Source organism: Cygnus olor, chromosome 1 (assembly GCF_009769625.2).
Source record: "Cygnus olor isolate bCygOlo1 chromosome 1, bCygOlo1.pri.v2, whole genome shotgun sequence".
NCBI classification, from domain to species: Eukaryota; Metazoa; Chordata; class Aves; order Anseriformes; family Anatidae; genus Cygnus; species Cygnus olor.
The window spans coordinates 194,097,353-194,116,184 of record NC_049169.1 but is presented as its reverse complement, the minus strand read 5'-3'; the positions used below and the strand labels follow the sequence as shown (position 1 = coordinate 194,116,184).

At 37.6% G+C, this 18,832-nt stretch overlaps 1 long non-coding RNA gene across 1 annotated transcript; it reads left to right on the top strand.

Moving 5' to 3' along the window:
* The first annotated feature begins 768 nt into the window (after window positions 1-768).
* LOC121064774 lies at window positions 769-14,944 on the top strand. Its single transcript, XR_005816677.1, has 3 exons — window positions 769-980; window positions 5,334-5,472; window positions 14,169-14,944. It is a non-coding gene; the product is annotated as an uncharacterized LOC121064774 (long non-coding RNA).
* The last annotated feature ends 3,888 nt before the right edge of the window (window positions 14,945-18,832 follow it).

The following is an 18,832-nucleotide window of genomic DNA, read 5'->3' as shown; positions in this document are numbered from 1 at the left end:
GATACTAGAGCATCCCTGTCAGGAAAATATAGTCAAGTGGCATGCCTCTGAGTAACAACAGCAGAAGGGGAAACCAGGTCTGCAAAGTGTAGTCTAGTTTTGAAAAGTTAGAAATCAAGACTCTGAAAGGCTCTTTGGCTATTTCTTTTTATTTTTTTTTTTCATTTTTTTTCTTTCTTTTTTTTTTTTTCTTTTTCATTAGGCAAAGAACCTAATTCAAAATATTGTTCGTTAGGATCTGTATGTGTCAGACTATGTAGCCTCTCTAGCCTCTCTGGCACTCTGCAAGTGTACACTGCCATCATCTTTATCAATGTGACCAGGAGCAGATCTGCCTGAAATGGCTGGATTCCTCAAAATGCCTTCCTAAGAGGGAAAAGAGAATAGAAAAGTAGTCTAGAAAAGCACTTCAAGGTCTAAGTCTGTCTTTTGGGTTATTAAAGTGTAATGTGTGGTCTCTATGAGAAGCCTTTATCAAGATGGAAATTATAAACTGAATAAGATGTAAGTACATTGGTATTTCTTCTAATATATTGCCTGCAAATTGTTGTTACCGTCTTGGATATGTGGTAATCTGGAAAAAATCCAGTCAAGCCAAAAGAAAGTACTCTTAAAGGACTATGCCAGGCATGTAAACTTGAGGAACTCCCATGGAGGGGAAAGGAACTCAGCAAAGAGCCGGGAAGTTGGGAGTGTGAATCATTGCAGCTGGAGTCAGTGCAGTTCCTCAAGCTGGATTCTTGATAAATGAAAGAAGCAGAAAGGAAGTCAAAATAAAACCAAGTGAGAGAAGAACAAGAAGTTCTGTTCTCTTGAATCCCCTAAAGGGGAGGGAAGGATAGATTTCCCCAGCAGAGGCAGGCAGAAGGTGGAGAGGACTGCCCTGCCAGCTGTCAAGGAGGTTCAGGCTGCAGGTGTGCTCCTGAAAAAAGCACTGCTGAGGTATGGCCCTCTGCACATGCAGCTACTTTATGTTTCAGGTAAGTTTTATGTGACAACCTGGAGAAAAGATTAGCATTGGTTTCATCTTAAGGTTTGCATTGATAAGATACATTCTTAACTGTTTCCAATTTTGCTATCAAGAATGTAATCCTTTTTTTTTGGAGAAACGGCATTTTGATCCTGAGAAGAACCCATTTTGCCATTTGGAGAAATGGCATTTTGATCATGAGAAGAACCCATTTGGTCTCATGAAAGAATACCTCATATGGTGCAAACTACATTTATCCCCATACTGCACAGGCACCCTGGAAGAAAAAATGGCAGAGTCAGGCCACAGGCCAGAAGAACCAGTGTCACAACCAATATCCAACTTCTGGGGCAGACTTCCTCTGCCTTGCCTTACACAGTTATCTGTATAAGGCTTAGCACAAGGCAGATCAAGTCACAGATGAGACTAAAAGATATTACAATATAAAATAAGAATATTTTCACTGTTTGTTTATTTACTTCAAATTTTCTTAAGTAAGTGTTAAATTGACATTAGCATTTGAGAAAGAACTTCCCGTTTAAACTAAAGTAGCTAAGCATGCAAAGGAAAAGGATTAATACCACTTCACTACTTTACTTCCGTGATGTTTGTTGACCAATCCAGAAAGAATTTGATATAAATCTAGGGGCAAATCCTTAACAGGTAACAGGCAGTCTCTGTTCTGGTGTCATGGTATTCCTTTGTACCAACTGCAGTTTATGTCTCACAGAGCTCCACTGAGAGAGAGCCAAAAATTCACTAAGCAGTTTAGTCAGACTAAGTGTACAGAGCAGTAATGAGCAGAGCATCCTGTTTTGAAAGGGATAATTACTAAACTGTCACAGCAGAAAAAAACATCGTTTTGTCTGTGAAGTACTAGGTCATTTAGTCACATAAGGAGCAGGCATGAAACCAAAGGATGGATAACTTTTTCCTAAGTCTGACCACTTACTAAAGATGTCAAAGAAGGAGGAAAAATCCTAATGTAATAAACACATCAAACACTTGTTTGTTGTGCAGTAGGAGGGAGCAGATGTACTTTCCTAAGAAGTGGGGACTGTCCTGCTGATTTTGGCTTCTTTTACATCCATGTGACCTTGGGAATATGTCTCTTTCTGCATTTCAATCTAATGTTCACTGGTAACACAGGCCACATGATTTTCCATGAATGCATGGAGCTGATCCCGTGTGAATGCCTTCGAAAGCTAGAAACATTTGTCTGCCATACCCTGGCAAAACCAAAAAATATGAAAACAAACCAATCTGTAAGCAACTCAAGAAACATTTCATTTCCTGTATGCTAATTGTGGTCCTTAGATTACAATTGTTTGATAACAATGAACTGCATAGGAAAGGGTGTGAATGACTGTGAACAATCAGGTCAGGATGCCACTGGATTTTTAGTATGGGATATTAATATATTGAGGAAAATGAGTGAAGACTAGCAAGAATTTTACCATAAATTTAACCATTAAGCTGTGTGGGCTCTCTGTGACATGAAATGGTTTTCCTCTGACCGTGGATCAGCAAGGAGTGGAGCAACATGAGGATTCCAATAAGTAGCCATGGAGTAAAGGCTTTGTGCTGCCATGGGGGCTGTCACCATGGCTGGGATTGCCTTTGGGTGTAAAGCACAGTCCTCTAAATACAAAGTCACCTGCAGTGGAGAGAATTAGGTCAGATAAACTATATTTCAGATATCCATGCATTAAATGCTTGGGTTAGAGTGAGACAGTTGGAACAGATGACCTTGGAGGTCTCTTCCAACCTTAATGAGTCTATGATTCTATGAGATAAACCTTTCTTGGGGTGTGTCTTCCTCTCTTTTGACTGTAAAGGCAGTACTGAGTGACTGGCTTCGATGGAGACATCTTGACTGCATGTGTTGGGTGAGATAATGATCTTCTTGCCCACCTTTCTTTATATTCTACTGTGCAATGATTGATTATATTACAACAGCTGCCAAAATTAGTTAGAAGCAATATGCTGAGAGACAGAACTTGTCCTAAAAAGGGTTAGAGCTGAAGGGTAGATTGAAAGGAAGGGACTCTTGCATGCATTTCAGATTTCATTTATTATTCTTTTGAAATTAATTAGGTATAAATTATATATATTAACAGTCACTAGTGTTTCCTCTGTTAGTAGCTATGAGCTAGCTTTTTGAACCACAAGTAGTTTTGCTTTATGGAATAAAACTTCTCCTATACAACTAATTTCAGGAAATTAGAGCCCACAGCCCTGTGCTTTAAGCAATATTTCTGCCTTTTTTTTTTTTTTTTTTCCTTCAGACAGAATGATGATGATTTCTAAAACTTTGATCAGAGTTAAATATAAGGAACTTTTGTTGAACTATATTTTATTGAAAGTTTTGTAAAATTACAGATAAAATCTCTGGATCTTAATGAGCACCAAAGAAAATATTTTGTGAAAGAAGAAAAGCTAACTCTTCAGCTATACTGTGCAGGTACATTTGGAGAGAAAAGGACTTGGCAACTTTATTTTCCAGAGGAAGTCTTTCATTATGAGCAGAAAATAAACAAGTGGCTCAGTAGACACTGGCTTCTCTGTCTAAGGTGCCTGCTTGAGTGGTATCAGTACAGGGTGCTAGCTTCAAAAATGTAAAATAAGAAAGGAAATTTGATAATCAGAAAAACTGGGTGGGCACCTTTAATGTAGTTTAATGGTGGGCACCATTTAAGTAGTTTAATGTCTGTCTCTGGCAGCCTCATTTTTTCTACCTTCTTCTCCTGCTTCATTTCCCACATCCTATACATTTGTTCATCTTCTCCCCTTTGCCATTGTCTTCCAAGTTTCCAGACCTCTTTCTATACATCCTCCTGGCCTCATATTAGCTGTTCTGTTCCTGGCTGGCTAGCTGTTGACACCTCCATCTGGCTAGCAATCTATTCCTCCATCTATTTACAGTTCAGAGAATACTATGCCTATACTCTCACTTGTAGTAAAGGAATTTCTAATTTTTGGCTTCATTGTGCTCATTCACTTAGAGCTTTTTAGGGCCTGGAGTTGTCTCTTAGGGCCTCAGTTGGTGCGCCCCCATCACCCAAATCCTGACTGGCACTGGCAGGGTTAGGAATGATCTAACTGCAGCTTTAATAGGCACTCCAAGGGTGTTCACAGCCATGGGTGTGGGATGAAACTCCTACCTAGGAGTCACTCCAAAGGTCCAAACCCAGTACTTTCCCCCGAATCCATCCTGTGTGAGAGGCCAAGTAAGAGCCCTGCCTGGAGCAGGGTGGGAGCCGGACTCTGACTCAGATGTAACTGGCTCACGTACTCATTTTCCTGTTATTAGCAAAGGAGCTAATCTGAAACAGATCTCTTGGCAACTTCTTTCCTTTTCACTGGTCTGCTCTATGAGGTAATGGGATGGGATGAAAGCTCAAAGGGGGAGATAGCAACTGCTTGCCTTCACCCAGGGCTTCTCTGGGGTCAGTAACCCACATGGCTCCTTGTGCCTCTTGCACAGTTGTGCAATCAAACACATTATTTACATAAAATAACAGTTGTGATCTTTTCCTCTTGAATGATATAGGGCCTTCACCTAGCCATATAGTATTGACATGCTCTACTTCTAAATAGCCTCATGTGTGGATGACTGATGAAACAAAACAGCCTGAGGCAAACAGTCAGCGAGGACCACTTAGCAGAATGTGGCTTTGCAGACAGGTGTATAAAGTAATGCCTGTTGGATCACATAGACTTCCTGCAGAAATTGTTCTCTAGAAAATTTGTTTGGTGGTCCGATCTAGCGGACTTAAAGTGCCAGTACTGACAGCACAAACTGGATAATCACTGAGAGTATGGTCTTGTTCCTACCCTACTCCCAACATCAGGATCAAGAAATCATAGAATCATATAGGTTGGAAAAGACTTTCAGGATCATCGTCCACCCATCAGCCTGACCTACTGAGTTCCATTACTAAAGCATGTACCTTAGTGCCACATCCACACATCTCTTAAATACTTCCAGGGAGGAGGACTAACATTTCCTTTGGCAGCCTGTTCCAATGCTTTCTAAGCCCCTCTATGAAGAAATTCTTCCTAATATCCAATCTAAACCTCCCCGTCAGAGTTTGATACCATTTCCTCATGTCCTACCACTTGTCACCTGAGAAAAGAGACTGCCATCCTTCTTGCTATAACCTTCTTTCAGGTAGTTACAGAGAGTGATGAGGTGTTCCTCATCGGTGTAACACCACCAGCCTTATCTGCTTTGCTAGTAAACCATCCCAAACTTTTTTTTTTTCCCCATAAATTAGTTTGCTTATTTATTTATTTATTTATTTATATCTTATTTTATTTATTTATTTGCTATTATTTTTTTACCCAATATATATTACAGACATACCTCGATGTCAGGTCCTGTGGAAACCCAGATACCCACTGCTCTGAACCTGGCAACATGACACCTTTGTTACCTGTGTCACAGATTGATCTGCAGAGTCCTGGACCATTGAAGAATCTGGTTTCAGTCACCTTGGGTTTGTACTGGAACCTGTCACAGGAAGTATTTCATTGCATTTTTCAATGGTAGCCCCAAACTCACAGCAAAATGTGGCTATACAGGGAAAAAAAATAAAAAGAAATAGAGTTTGCCTACAGAAGTATGTTTTATGCAAAGATGGATATACAAATAACTTTTTTTTTCTTTTTTTTTTTTTTTTTCCCCAAATAATGATAATTTCTCATGGAGATATCAACAGTAAATGTCACTTAAATTGTGTTATTTATTTCTAAGGTCTTGTTCAATCAGTATTTTGGTACAATAGAGTCTAATGAGGATGAAAAACACAGCATTGAAATTCTTGTTGTAATAAGGAATGACACATTACATATGCTTAAGAGAGTTTTTATACACCTAAAATCACAGTACAAAGGAGAGACATGTATCTACTGTTTGCTCTCTGTAAGAGAGACCTCTGTTTGCTCTGAAGATGGTGTTAATGAACTTCAGAGCAGGATGTCATTTCCAGCCCTGGAAAGCTTTGTCTTTCCATGTGAGATGTCCTAGGTTGTCTGAGAACTCCTCACAGACCTTGTAGGTAAGATATGGATATAATATATGGCATACAGGCAGCATATGGAGGCCAGAGCACATTAGGGCAACCAAAATGGGATTTAAGCCTAAGTTCAGGCAGTCGAAGGATTCCTCCAGTGTTTACTGATCTGTTTCAGAGATAAAGGAAAATACTTAAGAAAAAAATGGGGATTTTTTTTGAGTCAAGTGAAGCTTTTATCTATTAACAATTAATGCTTTGACGCATGAAGTTATGCCTCATTGCGCAGAGAGTATCTTTTTATATTTTTTTTGTTGTCAATGCATTGGAAGTGCTGTGACTTCCTGTCCCAGTGCATGTTCAGTGTAACACAAACAAGTACAGCTATTGAGCATGACTCCTAAGGAAACTGGTGTCTGTAGTTTGGGGGAAAAAAAGGCACTGTGCACACAGGTAGAGCTGGCATCCTGGGCAAGAAAATGCACTGCACCAGGAGATTTGGGTTCCAGCTCTCAGCTGTGCCCCTGGGGCCATGGTGCAACTTTGTGGAGGAGCACCAAGTTGGCTCCACTCTCCCTTGCAACATCTGGTTTCTGATTCAGCTGGTGGCCAGGCTGGCCCTTAGCACAGGTCTGAGCAACCTGACTTTGCTCCATCCTCTGCTGTTGCCAGCAGCTGCGGTGACGTGAGTGCTTTCGAACAGAGGGCTGCCCTGGCCTTGACTTTCCATCTGACGTTAACAGCCTGAGCACAATGTAGGAGACGCCAGGCTGGCACCAAGCCATGGGAGAATTCCCTCCGCTCTTGGCAATCCACCATCAGAGAGCTGTTGTGTTCTCTTGGCATGGGGAGAGGGCCTCCACGTCAGTGTATTCTCCACGGGATGAGTGGAAATATTTTACTGAATTCCTTCTTCTCACTTGATGGATTTTAATGGAACAATATGTCAGACATTTCAGTGAGTTAATTGCTTTCCTCATGAAGGCGAAGTATTTGCTTGTTGATAAACAGAGACATATCAGACTAGCTTTTATAAAACAATAGCTTGGTTAAATTAACATTTTGGTAATTTTCTTATCATGCAGCACACTATGGAACTGCTGGGGGAATGGCCAAGTAGGTACATTAATTTTACTAAAGAATACAGCAAGTAATTTAAAGTTTTGGTTTGCACATTTTAAAGGGAAAGGATGGAAGGGTGAAGGAGAGGATTAAATCTGAATTACAGATTAAAAACAAATAATCCAAAATGTGAAGATTGTTACACTGAGAATTTTTATGAAGACTAAGCTCCCCAGGTGAAGCCAGTAATCTATCATTAGTCTAAAATCTGAACAGCAAGTAAAATACAAAGTTGTTTTTCGTTCAGTTACAATAATGCTAACACTTAGAGCTAACAATACAGTTAGGTCTGATGTACACAAACTTTCTGGTATATATCTCTTTTCCCAGCTGTTCAGTTCACTCATCCTCTGTCACCCTCTGTCTGCAGCCCTTTTGAGAGGATGGTGCAGGGAGTTTTCAAGAAGTCAACAGTGTCCTGAGTCCTTTGCTGGGAAGAGTATGACACTGGTATTCCTCAATCTGGGGTCTTCTCAGACTTTTTTATACGCTACTACAATATGCTTACTTTATCTCCAGTGATTCCCAATTCCTTATTTTGTTTGTTTTTCTATTCTCTTTTATTATTGGTAAAAACTGTTTTAGCAAACACACATGGTTGCACTCCTACAGTGACCAGTAATTGACCATTACCATTTGTGTTTACAGTCCTGGGGCTTTTGGTATCTGTCTGCTGCTATACTGTGCCACATTTTTATCCTAGAATCATAAGGAGTTCACTCTACACAGAAAAACTACTCGTTATCACTACCTATTAGTTAGCAGTAGGCATTGCACCACACAATTGCACACAGATAAACTAAAGCTAAAACAATTTAGGATAGAGCCGTCTGCCCAGTAAACAATTGCTATCACAGCTGTGACATGCTAAAATCATCTCAAGCTAAGAGAATTGTGGACAAGTCCAGAGAACCTGTATAGCTGGGTTAATGTAAAGTCTGTGGCTTCTTATTAAAATGATTTTTACCTTTGTACAGGGCTCAAATTTGGGTTAGGAAATTTATGGAAAGGTTTTCTGAAAGTCTAGGATGAGCACAGATACTTTTAAAGAGTTGTACATAGGTAGCAGGTTTCCATTGGTGTACACATTTACAGACAATTAATTTTAAATCTCCTAATCTTGAACTGGGTCCCAGCCCAGGGTTGTGATTCTGCTGCCTAAACAGATACCAAGCACCATCTGAGTGTACAGAGAATGTGAGCAATGTATGCAAGGTTGGCAGATGTGATACAGGACCCACATCTGGGCTAGCATGTGCAGGCCAGGCACTAGATATCTATATTTAAGCATCTGAACTGAATCCAAGTGTCTTCATATTCATGTTTATGGACACCTTCAAGGGTATCCTCCATTTTTGCTCCATCTCGTCATTCATAACATGAAACAGCACTGTCACTGAAGGTAGGATTAGTGCTATCAGCTTCTCAGATGACCCTGTCTCTGCTGAAGTTGAATGGTTCTTAGATTTTAACAAAATAGCTCTGTGACATCTAAAGATAAAGTTGACGTGTTGTGAGGTGGGTGATAATGGAAGCTTTGCTATTCCTATTATATTAATTTGGATAAGTTGGTTTTTGAAGAATTCCATATTCTGTCTCAATCAGGTTGATAAAACACACATTAGTAGATTCTTATTCAGTGGGCTATGGACAATCTTTGTGGAAATGGGTATTTCAGACAGAAGTCAATATTAAATAGGGACACTTAGTACAGGTCTGTCACAGGCAGAAGAACACCTGTAGGTAGTCAGCTAATCATACTGCCCGCTCCCCAAAAGAGTCTTAGGAACTGTGCAAAAATCTGCAAATGCTGCAAATGTGAGTATGGCTTCCTAAACTGAGAAACTATGTGAAAATTAGGTTCCTCAGAGATGATGCCTACAGGTAGCTACGCTCTGAGGAAGGAATAACTTATGCTAACCACTAGAAAATGAATATATCAATAGCACACTTCTCTCTGGATTATAGGCACTTCGTTCTACTTACATCACCCTGTGGGCAACTAGCTAAATCTTTTATTTTAAGAAAAACAGGACTGGCTCTTAAAAAAATCTTGATATCTGGGCACTCTTTAAACAGCAGCAAGCAGAACTCTCTTTTGAAACTTTGCACTTTATTGGGGTAGAAATACCAGCAGCTGAACATGACTATTTTCAGCATCAGTGCATACTTCAAAGTACATGACAAAGCCAGAGAATCACGTTGCCCTTTTTGCAAAGTGGGGCAGCTCCAATGGGCAAGAATGACAGTGCCACCACTAAAGAATAGCCTACAGCCTGGTGTGTAGGGCACATTTTGGAAACATACAGCCTTGACTACCATTAGGTTACTGTTCTTCACACAACCTTTTCTAAACCTGAGCTGTTGTATAAAGGTGGGATGAGGACAGCTGAGGAAAGCACAACAGGTCTTATATTTATGTTTGCTCTTTTCCCACTTTGCACTGGTGGTACATATTGTCAACTTTCAGATGTGAGCTAAGAACTGAGAGTTTGAGGAAATGGATCTGCAATACTCCAAAGAACATATTTTAAAGGAACTTAGAGAAAGAACTAATTACAGAAACACTAAGTGAGTCAAAATAAGTAACACAAATACTTCCTGAGAGAAACGTATAAGCCTTGAAATTGTGTAAACATACAGTGAGAAAAGAGTTTTAATAAGATTGTTCCTATACGGTTTAAGTATTAAGAGACTCTTATGAAAGCTTAATCTTGACCAAGCTTCAGCTCTGAAACCATGTGAATGTGAGTATCCCATTATAACTGCAGATTGGAATTTTTATGGTCAAATCACTGACAGAAAACATCATTATTACTAATGTGATAAGTGAATGTACTAATCATCTGTTTCTTGACAAACTAAATTTAGGCTTTAACCTAAGATCTATTCTCAGTTTTTCTCTAGTTTATTTCATCTTATTTTGTGGTTAGTTCTCAAAGTGCAAGCAGAAATTTGTCCATTTACGACATACAGCCAGTTTGTCTCTTAGCATATATATATATATATATATTTTTCATTTTTGGGAGAAGGTGGTGGGTGGTGGGGTTAGGGCCTAATTTTGGCAGTTTGTCTAAAATTTGGCAGTCTTTTATAAAAGATCTAAGTCTATTAGCATTTTCTTATTCTCTCTATCATATACATTTTTATGCTTTTTTTTTATTTTTTATTTTTATTAGCAGCAATATGACTCTCAAATAGAATTTGGGTGTCTGAGATACTGATTATTGTCATGATATGTTTAGTACTTGTACCCACTAGTGTCAAAACCATACAAGAGTAAATGCTCCTTTAGTGCCATTGGATATCTAAAATAGTGTGCCTTAACTTGAGGAAGTATTGCCAATCTGCTCACACTGAGGCCAAACTCAATTCCCACATAGGACCAGCTAGCCCATGACATGTGGTTATAATTGAAAGTCCTCTGAGCTAATCTAAGCAATAAATTTGCATTCTGAGCCCAACCTGCAGGCTTAGGATTCTGAAATGGTGGATCTGAAGGCGGATTTGTTTTCAAATATACATTTACAAAAGTGTCGGTAGAAACAACATTTTTTTGAGTTCTCAGGAGCCCTCTGGAAAGTGTCTATATGTACATGGAGCTCTGTTGCTTGAAAGGGTGTCAGGAAATTATATTTAATATATGTGTATTGTTCCAATTGTCTTGTTTCTAAGGGACCTGTGGGAACACTCTTTCAAAGTGTAGTTGTCCTTAAGCCTTTATGTATTGTTTTAAGAGACCATAAAAAAAAAAAAAAAAAAAAAAAAAAAAGCACCAACACTTTTACACAACATGAGAAACTAGAAACTTTACTGAGCAAAGTTTCTTTTCCTGGTAAATGTTACTCATGCTTGAAAAATGAAATGCTGTTTTGAGTTTGGCTGGTTGATCACTTCAGGAATAACTGTTTGACTATCATTTGGTAGGGAGGAGGGCATGAATGAAGAGGAGATTCATGCTGCTACTTGGTTTCAGAAAAAAAAAAAAAAAGTTTTAATGTTTTAATATATCAGTTCAATTTCATGAAATAGGCCAGAGAAGATTCTATAAAGTTTTCAAAACTGGTAAATTGTGGCACAACAAAATCACTCATAAATAATATGCCAAGCACTGGTAAAGTGATTTATCACTGCTTCTGTTCAAAATTTTTCATGTCATATGTCTTCTATTGGTGGGATAAATTTAAATGAATAATTAGCGTCTAATATTTGGCAATCTGTAGAGCTGCATATGCTTGGCTAATACACGTTACTGCTTCTACTTAGCACTCTAATGCTTTCCTACAAATGCATTGAAAGGAAACGATAAAGACAAAAATGTTTTGTTTTCTCAGCCTACACACTTTCTGTATTTTTGCCGTAGCCCTAGTATCCTCTGCATAATTACACTACCTTCACTGTCTATCCCCATCTTTCATTTGAACCTGTCCATCAGATGTGGTTTTATTTCTATTGCTATTACCAAGACAATATCAGATTATAGATGAAAAATATAGGAGATGAATCTCAAAAAAGAGAATGCATTTTAAATGCACTGAAATTGATGCCTGAAGAGATGGGCCCACAGTTGACCAAACAGTCTGTAGTCAAGAACCAGTCTTGATTTTCTACTTAATCTTAAGTTCTCTCAAAATAGAACCTGTGAATAACTTTCTATCACTTTTAGTTAGCTAGATAAATAGCTCTATTACATCTCACTCAGTAATGACTCAGCACAGAGCACTTCAGCCCATCTCTCCATGATATTTAACTTCCTTATATATATAATCATAGCAATATAGCTGGAAGGAACAATTGGAGGTCATTTATTCCAACCTCCCACTTGAAGAAAGGCTACCGCCAACACTAGATTAGGTAAATCATATATCTAACCTGTTCTGTTCTCTCAGCTCCTGTTTCTGATAGAGCTAACGGCCTGTCTCTGGGGTAGAGTAAAAAGGAGCTACAGATAAGAGATGCTGACTGTGACCAACAGATAAATTTCTCTGCCAGGATGGAATATAATAAGAAATACTGTCCTATGTGGGGATCGGGTAACGGTACTGTGCGGGATCTTGCAGTAATGAGGAACTGCCCAAAATCTTATTAACGTCTTGCATCAGAATAAAGGTGTATATCCTTTGATTTGTCTTTTGATAAACAAATGTGTAGGGGTACCTTCCTGTTCATCAAACTAACAGCAACCTAATTGCCAACCAGCAAAATTACACATACTATTTACTAGAGGAGAGGTTGAACAACAAATGGTGTGTAACAATATAACAGTCTTAAGATGTTGAGGTGCTATGGTGATAAACATGGAGAACGAAACTATGCAGAATGAAATAGGAATGTGTTAATATCATAGTAATTCAACAATAGGCCCATGGGAGAAACATTCTGCAAAATTCCATTAATCAAAACTCTTATGTCATGATTTAAGAGGCTTTTGCTGTTACTCATTTTCTTCTGCACCCTATATTTTATCTCTACATGCTACTTGCTTACCTTCAAGAAAAACAACAAAAACAAAACAACATCAACAAAAATCTGGCTTAGAAACTGAATTTTGCATTACACCTCATAGTAAGTGGTTCAACTTGTCTTACACCTAGGAAAAATGCTATATCATTTACTTATATGGTAAAAAGCAACAAATGGTCTTGTTTAACATAAGATGTAATCCATTAGTTTTATACTTTGGGTGAATAGTAAATCCAGCTAACCAAAGAATGTCAGCCCTACACATGGTTCTGTAAGAGCTCTAGGAATGAAAGGTGGCAGAACGACACCATTTTTCTTGATTGCAGTTGGCGTCACCAGAATTTTCAAGGCAATATTGTGTTAAAAACCTTCCTGTTAACAGATGAGTTGAATACTTCACAGTTGCTTGAGTATTAAATCATGCAGCAGATGCTTGGTTGATCCATCTGTGTTCTTTTGCCCACTTGCTCAAACAAGCCCAACAATACGATAAGCAATAGTTAAGCTGGGCTATATTTTGAAATCAGATTATCACATTAACGTATGTTTGCTCTGGGAAATGTGTTGCTAAATTCAGTAATTTGAGGAAATTCTATATTTTTAATATTGTTCTCATAAAAGAAGGAAAAAATTGCAGAAAAATTAGCAGAATTTTGCCTTTGAAGATTTCAGATGCATCTTAAATTAATAAGAATGCAAAACCACCTTCTTTTTTAATACAGTTTGAAGAACTATGGTTCTCTAAAATGAAACTTGGAGCTAAACTATAGTAAGGTTTGTGTTTTCTTACTAAGCTGAAAAGTGCTTTCTTCTTGTTCTTGTTCTTGTTCTTGTTCTTGTTCTTGTTCTACTACTACTACTACCGCCACCACCACTACTTCTTTTTAATGTTGTGTCATAGCAATCTCAAAATTTAATGATTTTGTCTGTTCCTGCTTCTATTTTTCTGAAGAACTGGGAAATATCTTAATCTTTGAAAATTCAATAGACCTTTTTACAATTTTTTTGCATCATACTGAGAGCATTAATTTTTTCTAAAGCTCGGTATCATTGTGTTTACACTGTGAAGGGAAGATCTTTATATATTTAGTTGTTCTTTCAGTCCAGCTGTCCACTAAAATGACAGCATTTCACTTGCTTAGAACAGCTGATTTGAAGTAAAAAGACCAAGCAGTAACTGACAAATTTGAAGTTTTTTAAAAGTTTATTTCTGCCTTGGGGGTGGAAGGGTCAGGGGAACTAGATATTAGAAAGGTTGTGAAGTTCTGGTTATAAAGATCTGGTTATAAAGATTGAAAGGTCAAAGGGCTATTTTATCAGACTTTTTTAGGCATCTGCCCAGTGTGACTTCATTAATATCTATCTGCATATCTGAGCATCTAACTGTCTTCAAATTTTGGCCAATGATGGCTTGGTCAAAAGTTATTAATTACTACAGATAATTGCTTTTCAATGACAGATGTATATGATATTATAAATGTGTTTTCACATGTGTTATGGACATGCCAGGAAAAAGAGAAAATATAAATGTATTTTTAAAAATGCAACAATTCTGACTCTGTTTTTTTTTTTTTTTTTTTTTTTTTTTTTTTCAGCTCAGTTGCAGTTTTCTGGGTAATACACTGAGACAACTCTCAAAACTAATTGTGAGCAAGTAACATGTCATTCTTCAGTCTCCAACACATCAACAGAAAAATCAAGTCTTCAACTATATATGCCAACTTCTACTCTCTCTCAAATAAATACATATGAAGATAATATATTATTTTTTCTCCGTAAAAATATTAAATATGGCACTAACGTTATACAAGGTGGTAAATGAATTCATTTTAGAGGCTGTGATGAAGAGGGAAACTGATTAAAATGATGGTTTAGATAAACTGAACTGAGTCAGTCTCCCCTTGTGACAGAAAACAGCTTTTTAAAATTACATACAATTATTAAATGTGACCTAATGTCTCATGCTTCTGTGTACAGGAAAAAAAAAATATATATATAAAAAGCACTGAATGGCATGTAGGAAAAAGTTGTATTGCATTTGGTGCAATTCTCACTTACTCAGTCTGCAGTTAAAACTCTGATGGAGCCTACTACATGACTAGATTTCAAATTGTATTTCAGGATGGATATCTGTTTTATGGGGAGGCAGGGGCTGTCTGATTCTGCAGCAAAACAATCTCTGATAGAGGAGGATAGTTTAATTAATTACAATTAATGCCTCTCATTCTAATTTTAACTGTTGTTACTACAGTTCTCATAGGAGGAATGTATGTCTCCCTCCTTTGCTTCTTTTTCTTTACTTGATGGAAAATGACAATGCAACATGCCAGTAAAATACGCTGAGATACATTTCAATATGTTGAAAAATACATGAGACTTCAAGACTATTTCCAGATCCTATTAATATATTACAGTTTCACTGCATAGCAGTAGTGACCTGAACATTAAATATGAAACAAGAGTTGCCCTTAAAAAAAAAAAAAAGAAGAAGAAGAAGAAGAAAAGGTGGGCAATTTGCTGAACACCTTTGTAAATTTCTGGAGAAAAAACTATGTCTGAAGAGCTTCACGATGAAGCATGACCTGAACATCATTGTAACAACCCTACAAATCTTGCTCAATGCAAAACACTTTGAGTAATTAGATCAAGTACTTTCCCACAGCTGACCTGCATCTAATAACCATACTTTTTTTCTTTTTTTTTTTTTTTTATCATTCTGTGTGTGATGTTTTTAGATTTTCAAGGATGAAAATGTACACACAAAATGCTTGTGCTGTTTTCTTTAAGAGCACCCTTAAAGGGTGATGTGCTCTGCAAGGTTCCTGAAAGTTCTGAATATTGACTTCCAATTCAGAAAATTATGCTGAGCATCAACTTGCCAAATCCTACTGTAGTTAACGTTTCAAGATAACTTTTAATGGCATGTAGTGACACTGTGCTGTAGGGAAGTTAGATGATATGTGCCTGAAGAAAATAAGTGATTTAGTAAGAATCTTGAAATCTTGTCTTACATATGTTTTCTTAAAAACTTTCTTTGTAGACAAAAATAAATAAAAATCCATCTGTGAGAGAAAAAATAAACAAAATCAAGACAAAAATGAAACAGCTATTTTTAGTTTGAGACATTTGTTTTTCCAAAAGGGAAAATCTGTGATGAGTCATTCCAGCAACTGGTGCTTAATCTGGGTTGGTCACACGCCTATGACCTTTTTAACATGGGCCCAACCACTAAAAGGTTCCTGAATAAACTAAAACCAGAAGTCCATAAAATATATGAAGGCCTATGACTACTAAATACCATCTATTGAAGTCACCTCCACTTTAGGATTGTTTATCTGTGCCCATGCTTATAACTAGTGCTTCTTGCATCAGTCTTGTTAGCTAAGCATTGCATCAAGACGAATTTAGGATAGCTTAGTAACAACAGCTTCAACTTGTGCTTATACCTAGCAACATTTATTATGCTGTACACTGTATATGCCATTGCTCCCAGCAACTATGGCAGTGCTCATCTTTTAGGGTCAAATAGATTTTTCTTATCTTCATTGTGCAGCAATACACTTTGTCAATATACTGCAAAGCCATCTTTCCTTCCCAGGTTTGGAACTACAGTCATCCTTCTAATCACCTCAGGGAGATGAAAATAAGATGAAAAATTCCTGAAAAACTGCTTCCAGACTGCTCCATAGAAGCTATGACAGGCAGGCTGGCAAAGAACTTACCATACATGGGTGGCTAAGGAGTCAAATCCCTAATGGTGAGTCAAATTCTGTCTTTTCAACCAAACAATTGCAAAAAAATAAAAATAAAAGTATAGTCTCTGGATGCTAAGTGAGATTTCCACCCCTCTTCAAAAGTTTTGCAGGCACAGTTTGCTTTTGAGCTAGGCTCAGTAGCTGGAAGGAAAAGATTGGGGACATCATGATTCCTATCACACTTCCCAAGGTTAAATGTGGGACAGCAGCAGACAGCCCTGAGTACTTCCACATACATTGTATGTGTGGCTGAGAGGGCAATGCTGGCATCTAATCACATAAAGTCATTGAATATGCTGAGTTGGAAGGGACCCACAAGGACCATTGAGTCCAACTGCCAAAGATTAGTTACATGCAGTTGAGAACTCAAGAAACTGAGCAGTTGGTAATGTTTATTTAAAATGTGGAAATCATTGCAAATGATGATAGATCACAGCCAGACACTGATGTGTGATGTCTCAGTGACCCTACTCCACAGGAAAAACATGAAATCATCTGGGAAATCATTTAAATTCTATTCACAAAAGGAGTGCCTATTTACGAGACTGCAGTGGGTCATCCAGGCTACCCATCAGACAGTTTTAAAGGGAAAACACGTTAACAAAGTATTCACGATTTGCAATTATTTTCCCCATTAGTTCCATAATTTCATTATTTTTATTGTGATGTACCTATTAGAAAAAGTCAAAAAGAACTTAGTTCATTACAGTTATGCAGGGGAGTGAGGTATTAAACATTGAATGCATTGAATACATGAAAGATAATTTCATGACTATTTTTCTCCATTAGTCCATGCACTATCAATGCTCTGTTTCCTCTATGTGGAAGTGTGTTTAAGTTGAAAAGTGTGAGTGAATATAGACTTTCTAGTGACACTAGAGACTTACAGACCTCCTGCCGTGCCCCCCCCCTTTTTTTTTTTTTAATAAAGTAAACATAATTTACTTGAATTCCAGTTATTGCCATCAATTTCTGTATGTTTTCAGTTTCAGCTGACCCAACTTTTCACAAGACCTTAATTTCTCTCAATAAGCTCACTTACATAAGAGCGGAAATTCTGATGCTGAAATAAGAATTGCTGAAATCATTTTTTGCATAAATTTCTGACACAACTCATACATTCTTTTGATACAGAATTTAAGAAAGAACATTCTACTTTGCTATGGGGATGGTATGCATGTGCTCAGTTGCAGTAACTCACCTGGCAGGTGGCAACTTATTAAGCCTCTAACTTGTGCATCACTCAGGTATTAGTGAGTGATATGTTAGAGTCCAAAACTCTGACTGATTGTTAGATTTGGCAGTGACAAAAATCATTGGTTCTGAGTTGGCCAGAAACCTGCTATGCCTAGGCAACTTGTTCTTTGGCACTATTCTAAACTGTTTTCTTTCTCCCACCAAATTTTCTCATTTCCTATCCAAGCAAGCATAAGTCTAGTGAAGAAACTTTTCTATTTATTCTTATATTATGTTCCTGCATTCCTAAAGCCTTTGTTATCTTAAATAACACCTCCCAGATCTGTGTTAAGCTATTTGATTACTGAGAAGAGGGTGTTAGGAATGCGTTTTGGTGCTTGTCATTGGTCCTACTTTATCCATGTTATTTGCTAAGATTTCTTGCAACACTGGAAAACTGGCACACATTTAATTATACATAAGCTTACGTTCTTTTTGTATATATAATTTGGAAATGCAGTTAACCCTTGTTATGAGCTACAGGTCATCTGTACAGGTAAAGTGCAGAATTATCTATATCAATATATAGGTAACCTTGATAGCCTTCTGCAAAGGAATCCTGATGGTTCTTCATAACAGCTTTGTACCATCTAATGTCATTCACCAAAAGACAACCAGACTCCAGGTTGTATATAAAATCAGGGATGATGTAACAGACTAGTGTGATCTGTTCAACAATTATTAATAATCATTTTCAAACTGGATTCATCCTTTGTCTGCTCTCAGTCTTTGTGTTGATTATATGTGCTAATTTAAGTTAAAGAAGAATGGGTCTACAATACTGCAAAATTTTTAAAATGAGCCATAGTAATTAATGATCAGCTATAGGTCTAACACAGCCTAGGAAATTAGAGCCTTTTTTAATGACATGCAGGACATGCAGTGGTGTGGGTTGGTCCTAACCAGCAGCTAAGCACCCACACAGCCTCTAAATCACTGCCCACCCTGACCATGGAGTGTGTGGGGGGAGAATAGGAAGAGCAAAAGTGAGAAAATTTCTAAGATAAAAACAGTTTAATAAGTGGAAGAAAAAACAAACAAACAAACAAGCAACAACAACAAAACCAACAAAACCAACCAACCAACCAACCAAAAAACCAACAACAAAAACCAACAATCAAGAACAAGTGGTGCAGACAATTACTCACCACTTCCCACAAACAGACCAATGCCCAGCCAGTCTCTGAGTAATGTCTACATTTGAAGACTGTCCATCATCTCCTTTTTTTAAATAGCTGACCATAGTGTCATATGATGTGGAATACCCC